Genomic DNA, 9,704 nt, shown 5'->3' on the forward strand with positions numbered 1-9,704 from the left:
CTTGCTTTAACATGTTTAACAGTGCATGAAATGTTGTCTAAAACAAAAAGTATGATGCATTTTAGTGGCTGGTCCTGGTTTTATCCCATTCTATAATAGACGTTGAAAATGAGCTTTTCTCAGCCAGCAGAGAGGTCAAAATAAGCAGTAGTGCAAACTCAGTCAGAGACATAGATTTTCACTTGCAACTTGCTTTAACATGTTTAACAGTGCATGAAATGTTGTCTAAAACAAAAAAGAATGATGCATTTTAGTGGCTGGATCTGGTTTTATCACATTCTGTATTGGACGTTGAAAATGAGCTTCTCTCAGCCAGCAGAGAGGTCAAAATAAGCAGTAGTGCAAACTCAGTCAGATACATAGATTTTCACTTGCAACTTGCTTTAACATGTTTAACAGTGCATGAAATGTTGTCTAATACAAAAAGAATGATGCATTTTAGTGGCTGGTTCTGGTTTTATCACATTCTGTATTGGACGTTGAAAATGAGCTTCTCTCTGCCAACAGAGAAGTCAAAATAAGCAGTAATGCAAACTCAGTCAGAGACATAGATTTTCACTTGCAACTTGCTTTAACATGTTTAACAGTGCATAAAATGTCTAAAACAAAAAGAATGATGCATTTTAGTGGCTGGATCTGGTTTTATCACTTTCTGAATTGAACATAGAAAATGAGCTTTTCACAACCAGCAGAGAGGTCAAAATAAGCAGTAATGCAAACTCAGTCAGAGACATAGATTTTCACTTGCAACTTGCTTTAACATGTTTAACAGGGCATGAAATGTTGTCTAAAACAAAAATAATGATGCATTTTAGTGGCTGGCTCTGTTTTTATCACTTTCTGTATTGAATGTAGAAAATGAGCTTTTCTCAGCCAGCAGAGAGGTCAAAATAAGCAGTAATGCAAACTCAGTCAGACACATAGATTTTCACTTGCAACTTGCTTTAACATGTTTAACAGTGCATGAAATGTTGTCTAAAACAAAAAGAACGATGCATTTTCGTGGCTGGATCTGGTTTTATCACATTCTGTATTGGACGTTGAAAATGAGCTTTTCTCAGCCAGCAGAGAGGTCAAAATAAGCAGTAATGCAAACTCAGTCAGAGACATAGATTTTCACTTGCAACTTGCTTTAACATGTTTAACAGTGCATGAAATGTTGTCTAAAACAAAAAGTATGATGCATTTTAGTGGCTGGTCCTGGTTTTATCCCATTCTATAATAGACGTTGAAAATGAGCTTTTCTCAGCCAGCAGAGAGGTCAAAATAAGCAGTAGTGCAAACTCAGTCAGAGACATAGATTTTCACTTGCAACTTGCTTTAACATGTTTAACAGTGCATGAAATGTTGTCTAAAACAAAAAAGAATGATGCATTTTAGTGGCTGGATCTGGTTTTATCACATTCTGTATTGGACGTTGAAAATGAGCTTCTCTCAGCCAGCAGAGAGGTCAAAATAAGCAGTAGTGCAAACTCAGTCAGATACATAGATTTTCACTTGCAACTTGCTTTAACATGTTTAACAGTGCATGAAATGTTGTCTAATACAAAAAGAATGATGCATTTTAGTGGCTGGTTCTGGTTTTATCACATTCTGTATTGGACGTTGAAAATGAGCTTCTCTCTGCCAACAGAGAAGTCAAAATAAGCAGTAATGCAAACTCAGTCAGAGACATAGATTTTCACTTGCAACTTGCTTTAACATGTTTAACAGTGCATAAAATGTCTAAAACAAAAAGAATGATGCATTTTAGTGGCTGGATCTGGTGTTATCACATTCTGTATTGGACGTTGAAAATGAGCTTTTCTCAGCCAGCAGAGGTTAAAATAAGCAGTAATGCAAACTCAGTCAGAGACATAGATTTTCACTTGCAACTTGTTTTAACATGTTTAACAGTGCATAAAATGTCTAAAACAAAAAGAATGATGCATTTTAGTGGCTGGATCTGGTTTTATCACATTCTATATTGAACGTTGAAAATGAGCTTTTCTCAGCCAGCAGAGGACAAAATAAGCAGTAATGCAAACTCAGTCAGAGACATAGATTTTCACTTGCAACTTGCTTAAACATAGTTAACACTGCATGAAATGTTGTTTAAAACAAAAAAAGTAAAAATTTTAGTGCCTGGATCTGTTTTTATCACATTCTGTATTAAACGTTGAAAATGAGTTTTTTTCAGCCAGCAGAGGTCAAAATAAGCAGTAATGTAAACTCAGTCAGAGACATAGATTTTCACTTGCAACTTTCTTAAACATATTTAACAGTGCATGAAATGTTGTCTAAAACAAAAAGAAATCTTTTCTCAGCCAGCAGAGGTCAAAATAAGCAGTAATGCAAACTCAGTCAGAGACATAGATTTTCACTTGCAACTTGCTTAAACATAGTTAACAGTGCATGAAATGTTGTCTAAAACAAAAAGAAAATGATTTTTAATGGCTGGATCTGTTTTTATCACTTTCTGTATTGAACGTTGAAAATGAGCTTTTCTCAGCCAGCAGAGGTCAAAATAAGCAGTAAGGCAAACTCAGTCAGACACATAGATTTTCACTTGCAACTTGCTTAAACATATTTAACAGTGCATGAAATGTTGTCTAAAACAAAAAGAATGATGCGTTTTAGGGGCTGGATCTGGTCTTATCACATTCTGTATTGGACGGTGAAAATGAGCTTTTCTCAGCCAGCAGAGAGGTCAAAATAAGCAGTAATGCAAACTCAGTCAGAGACACAAGTTTTAACTTGCAACTTGCTTTAACATATTTAATAGTGCATGAAATGTTGTCTAAAACAAAAAGAATGATGCTTTTTAGTGGCTGAAGCGGTTTTTATCACTTGGTGCATTAGACTTCAAATGAGCTTTTCCCAGCCAGCAGAGAGGTCAAAAAAAGCAGTAATGCAAACTCAGTCAGAGACACAAGTTTTAACTTGCAACTTGCTTTAACATGTTTAATAGTGCATGAACCGTTGTCTAAAACAAAAAGAATGATGCTTTTAAGTGGCTGAAGCTGTTTTTATCACTTGCTGCATTAGACGTCAAAATGAGATTTTCCCAGCCAGCAGAGAGGTCAAAACAAGCAATAAAGCAAACTCAGTCAGATAAACAGATATTCACTTGCAACTTGCTTTAAGATGTTTAACACAGCATGAAATGTTGTCTAAAACAAAAAGAATGATGCTTTTTAGTGGCTGAAGCTGTTTTTATCACTTGCTGCATTAGACGTCAAAATAAGCTTTTCCCAGCCAGCAGAGAGGTCAAAATAAGCAGTAATGCAAACTCAGTCAGATAAACAGATTTTCACTTGCAACTTGCTTTAATATGTCCAACATTGCATGAAATGTTATCTAAAACAAAAAAAAAATGATGCTTAGTAGTGGCTGAAGCTTTTTTTTTATCACTTGCATTCAACGTCAAAATAATCTTTTCCAGCCAGCAGAGAGGTCAAAATAAGCTGTAATGCAAACTCAGTCAGATAAACAGATTTTCACTTGCAACTTGCTTTAACATGTACAAAACTGCAAGAAATGTTGTCTAAAACAAAAAGAATGATGCTTAGTAGTGGCTGAAGCTCTTGCTGCATTAGACGTCAAAATAAGCTTTTCCAGCCAGCAGAGAGGTCAAAATATGCTTAGTAGTGGCTGAAGCTTTTATTATCACTTGTTGCATTAGACGTCAAAATGAGCTTTTCCAGCAGGCAGAGCGGTCAAAATAAGCAGTAATGCAAACTCAGTCAGATACACTGGTTTTAAATTGCAAGTTGCTTTAACATGTTTAATAGTGCATGAAATGTTGTCTAAAACAAAAGGAATGTTGCTTTTTAGTGGCTTAAGCGGTTTTTCTCACTTGCTGCATTAGACGTCAAAAGGAGCTTTTCCCAGCCAGCAGAGATGTCAAAATAAGCAGTAATGCAAACTCAGTTTTTATCACTTACTTCATTAGACGTCAAAATGAGCTTTTCCAAGCCAGCAGAGAAGTCAAAATAAGCAGTAATGCAAACTCAGTCAGATACATTGGTTTTAAATTGCAACTTGCTTTAACATGGTCAACACTGCATGAAATGGTGTGTTAAACAAAAAGAATGATACTTTTAAGTGGCTGAAGCTGTTTTTATCACTTGCTGCATTAGACATCAAAATGACCTTTTCCCAGCCAGCAGAGAGGTCAAAATAAGCAGTAATGCAAACTCAGTCAGAGACATAGATTTTCACTTGCAACTTGCTTTAACATGTTCAGCAGTCCATGAAATGTTGTCTAAAACAAAAAGAATAATGCATTTTAGGGGCTTGATCTGTTTTTATCACATTCTGTATTGGACGTTGAAAATGAGCTTTTCTCAGCCAGCAGAGAGGTCAAAATAAGCAGTAATGCAAACTCAGTCAGAGACATAGATTTTCACTTGCAACTTGCTTAAAAATAGTTAACAGTGCATGAAATGTTGTCTAAAACAAAAAAGAATGATGCATTTTAGTGGCTGGATCTGGTTTTATCACATTCTGTATTGGACGTTGAAAATGAGCTTCTCTCAGCCAGCAGAGAGGTCAAAATAAGCAGTAGTGCAAACTCAGTCAGAGACATAGATTTTCACTTGCAACTTGCTTAAACATATTTAACAGTGCATGAAATGTTGTCTAAAACAAAAAGAAATTGCTTTTTAGTGGCTGGATCTGGTTTTATCACATTCTGTATTGGATGTTGAAAATGAGCTTTTCTCAGTCAGCAGAGAGGTCAAAATAAGCAGTAATGCAAACTCAGTCAGAGACATAGATTTTCACTTGCAACTTGCTTTAACATGTTAAACAGTGCATGAAATGTTGTCTAAAACAAAAAGAATGATGCATTTTAGTGGCTGGATCTGGTTTTATCACATACTGTATTGGACGTTGAAAATGAGCTTTTCTCAGCCAGCAGAGAGGTCAAAATAAGCAGTAATGCAAACTCAGTCAGAGACATAGATTTTCACTTGCAACTTGTTTTAACATGTTTAACAGTGCATGAAATGTTGTCCAAAACAAAAAGAATGATGCATTTTAGGGGCTTGATCTGTTTTTTCACATTCTGTATTGGACGTTGAAAATGAGCTTTTCTCAGCCAGCAGATGTCGAAATAAGCAGTAATGCAATCTCAGTCAGAGACATAGATTTTCACTTGCAACTTGCTTTAACATGTTTAACAGGGCATGAAATGTTGTCTAAAACAAAAAGAACGATGCATTTTAGTGGCTGGATCTTGTTTTATCCCATTCTATAATAGACGTTGAAAATGAGCTTTTCTCAGCCAACAGAGAGGTCAAAATAAGCAGCAGTGCAAACTCAGTCAGAGACATAGATTTTCACTTGCAACTTGCTTTAACATGTTTAACAGTGCATGAAATGTTGTCTAAAACAAAAAAGAATGATGCATTTTAGTGGCTGGATCTGGTTTTATCACATTCTGTATTGGACGTTGAAAATGAGCTTCTCTCAGCCAGCAGAGAGGTCAAAATAAGCAGTAGTGCAAACTCAGTCAGATACATAGATTTTTACTTGCAACTTGCTTTAACATGTTTAACAGTGCATGAAATGTTGTCTAATACAAAAAGAATGATGCATTTTAGTGGCTGGTTCTGGTTTTATCACATTCTGTATTGGACGTTGAAAATGAGCTTCTCTCAGCCAACAGAGAGGTCAAAATAAGCAGTAATGCAAACTCAGTCAGGGACATAAATTTTCACTTGCAACTTGCTTTAACACGTTTAACAGTGCATAAAATGTCTAAAACAAAAAGAATGATGCATTTTAGTGGCTGGATCTGGTTTTATCACATTCTGTATTGGACGTTGAAAATGAGCTTTTCTCAGCCAGCAGAGGTTAAAATAAGCAGTAATGCAAACTCAGTCAGAGACATAGATTTTCACTTGCAACTTGCTTTAATATATTTAACAGTGCATAAAATGTCTAAAACAAAAAGAATGATGCATTTTAGTGGCTGGATCTGGTTTTATCACATTCTATATTGAACGTTGAAAATGAGCTTTTCTCAGCCAGCAGAGGACAAAATAAGCAGTAATGCAAACTCAGTCAGAGACATAAATTTCACTTGCAACTTGCTTAAACATAGTTAACACTGCATGAAATGTTGTTTAAAACAAAAAAAAGTAAAAATTTTAGTGCCTGGATCTGTTTTTATCACATTCTGTATTAAACGTTGAAAATGAGTTTTTTTCAGCCAGCAGAGGTCAAAATAAGCAGTAATGTAAACTCAGTCAGAGACATAGATTTTCACTTGCAACTTTCTTAAACATATTTAACAGTGCATGAAATGTTGTCTAAAACAAAAAGAAATCTTTTCTCAGCCAGCAGAGGTCAAAATAAGCAGTAATGCAAACTCAGTCAGAGACATAGATTTTCACTTGCAACTTGCTTAAACATAGTTAACAGTGCATGAAATGTTGTCTAAAACAAAAAGAAAATGATTTTTAATGGCTGGATCTGTTTTTATCACTTTCTGTATTGAACGTTGAAAATGAGCTTTTCTCAGCCAGCAGAGGTCAAAATAAGCAGTAAGGCAAACTCAGTCAGACACATAGATTTTCACTTGCAACTTGCTTAAACATATTTAACAGTGCATGAAATGTTGTCTAAAACAAAAAGAATGATGCGTTTTAGGGGCTGGATCTGGTCTTATCACATTCTGTATTGGACGGTGAAAATGAGCTTTTCTCAGCCAGCAGAGAGGTCAAAATAAGCAGTAATGCAAACTCAGTCAGAGACACAAGTTTTAACTTGCAACTTGCTTTAACATATTTAATAGTGCATGAAATGTTGTCTAAAACAAAAAGAATGATGCTTTTTAGTGGCTGAAGCGGTTTTTATCACTTGGTGCATTAGACTTCAAATGAGCTTTTCCCAGCCAGCAGAGAGGTCAAAAAAAGCAGTAATGCAAACTCAGTCAGAGACACAAGTTTTAACTTGCAACTTGCTTTAACATGTTTAATAGTGCATGAACCGTTGTCTAAAACAAAAAGAATGATGCTTTTAAGTGGCTGAAGCTGTTTTTATCACTTGCTGCATTAGACGTCAAAATGAGATTTTCCCAGCCAGCAGAGAGGTCAAAACAAGCAATAAAGCAAACTCAGTCAGATAAACAGATATTCACTTGCAACTTGCTTTAAGATGTTTAACACAGCATGAAATGTTGTCTAAAACAAAAAGAATGATGCTTTTTAGTGGCTGAAGCTGTTTTTATCACTTGCTGCATTAGACGTCAAAATAAGCTTTTCCCAGCCAGCAGAGAGGTCAAAATAAGCAGTAATGCAAACTCAGTCAGATAAACAGATTTTCACTTGAAACTTGCTTTAATATGTCCAACATTGCATGAAATGTTATCTAAAACAAAAAAAAAAATGATGCTTAGTAGTGGCTGAAGCTTTTTTTTTATCACTTGCATTCAACGTCAAAATAATCTTTTCCAGCCAGCAGAGAGGTCAAAATAAGCTGTAATGCAAACTCAGTCAGATAAACAGATTTTCACTTGCAACTTGCTTTAACATGTACAAAACTGCAAGAAATGTTGTCTAAAACAAAAAGAATGATGCTTAGTAGTGGCTGAAGCTCTTGCTGCATTAGACGTCAAAATAAGCTTTTCCAGCCAGCAGAGAGGTCAAAATATGCTTAGTAGTGGCTGAAGCTTTTATTATCACTTGTTGCATTAGACGTCAAAATGAGCTTTTCCAGCAGGCAGAGCGGTCAAAATAAGCAGTAATGCAAACTCAGTCAGATACACTGGTTTTAAATTGCAAGTTGCTTTAACATGTTTAATAGTGCATGAAATGTTGTCTAAAACAAAAGGAATGTTGCTTTTTAGTGGCTTAAGCGGTTTTTCTCACTTGCTGCATTAGACGTCAAAAGGAGCTTTTCCCAGCCAGCAGAGATGTCAAAATAAGCAGTAATGCAAACTCAGTTTTTATCACTTACTTCATTAGACGTCAAAATGAGCTTTTCCAAGCCAGCAGAGAAGTCAAAATAAGCAGTAATGCAAACTCAGTCAGATACATTGGTTTTAAATTGCAACTTGCTTTAACATGGTCAACACTGCATGAAATGGTGTGTTAAACAAAAAGAATGATACTTTTAAGTGGCTGAAGCTGTTTTTATCACTTGCTGCATTAGACATCAAAATGACCTTTTCCCAGCCAGCAGAGAGGTCAAAATAAGCAGTAATGCAAACTCAGTCAGAGACATAGATTTTCACTTGCAACTTGCTTTAACATGTTCAGCAGTCCATGAAATGTTGTCTAAAACAAAAAGAATAATGCATTTTAGGGGCTTGATCTGTTTTTATCACATTCTGTATTGGACGTTGAAAATGAGCTTTTCTCAGCCAGCAGAGAGGTCAAAATAAGCAGTAATGCAAACTCAGTCAGAGACATAGATTTTCACTTGCAACTTGCTTAAAAATAGTTAACAGTGCATGAAATGTTGTCTAAAACAAAAAAGAATGATGCATTTTAGTGGCTGGATCTGGTTTTATCACATTCTGTATTGGACGTTGAAAATGAGCTTCTCTCAGCCAGCAGAGAGGTCAAAATAAGCAGTAGTGCAAACTCAGTCAGAGACATAGATTTTCACTTGCAACTTGCTTAAACATATTTAACAGTGCATGAAATGTTGTCTAAAACAAAAAGAAATTGCTTTTTAGTGGCTGGATCTGGTTTTATCACATTCTGTATTGGATGTTGAAAATGAGCTTTTCTCAGTCAGCAGAGAGGTCAAAATAAGCAGTAATGCAAACTCAGTCAGAGACATAGATTTTCACTTGCAACTTGCTTTAACATGTTAAACAGTGCATGAAATGTTGTCTAAAACAAAAAGAATGATGCATTTTAGTGGCTGGATCTGGTTTTATCACATACTGTATTGGACGTTGAAAATGAGCTTTTCTCAGCCAGCAGAGAGGTCAAAATAAGCAGTAATGCAAACTCAGTCAGAGACATAGATTTTCACTTGCAACTTGTTTTAACATGTTTAACAGTGCATGAAATGTTGTCCAAAACAAAAAGAATGATGCATTTTAGGGGCTTGATCTGTTTTTTCACATTCTGTATTGGACGTTGAAAATGAGCTTTTCTCAGCCAGCAGATGTCGAAATAAGCAGTAATGCAATCTCAGTCAGAGACATAGATTTTCACTTGCAACTTGCTTTAACATGTTTAACAGGGCATGAAATGTTGTCTAAAACAAAAAGAACGATGCATTTTAGTGGCTGGATCTTGTTTTATCCCATTCTATAATAGACGTTGAAAATGAGCTTTTCTCAGCCAACAGAGAGGTCAAAATAAGCAGCAGTGCAAACTCAGTCAGAGACATAGATTTTCACTTGCAACTTGCTTTAACATGTTTAACAGTGCATGAAATGTTGTCTAAAACAAAAAAGAATGATGCATTTTAGTGGCTGGATCTGGTTTTATCACATTCTGTATTGGACGTTGAAAATGAGCTTCTCTCAGCCAGCAGAGAGGTCAAAATAAGCAGTAGTGCAAACTCAGTCAGATACATAGATTTTTACTTGCAACTTGCTTTAACATGTTTAACAGTGCATGAAATGTTGTCTAATACAAAAAGAATGATGCATTTTAGTGGCTGGTTCTGGTTTTATCACATTCTGTATTGGACGTTGAAAATGAGCTTCTCTCAGCCAACAGAGAGGTCAAAATAAGCAGTAATGCAAACTC

The sequence above is a fragment of the Danio rerio genome, chromosome 25 (assembly GCF_049306965.1).
Source record: "Danio rerio strain Tuebingen ecotype United States chromosome 25, GRCz12tu, whole genome shotgun sequence".
Taxonomy (NCBI): Eukaryota; Metazoa; Chordata; class Actinopteri; order Cypriniformes; family Danionidae; genus Danio; species Danio rerio.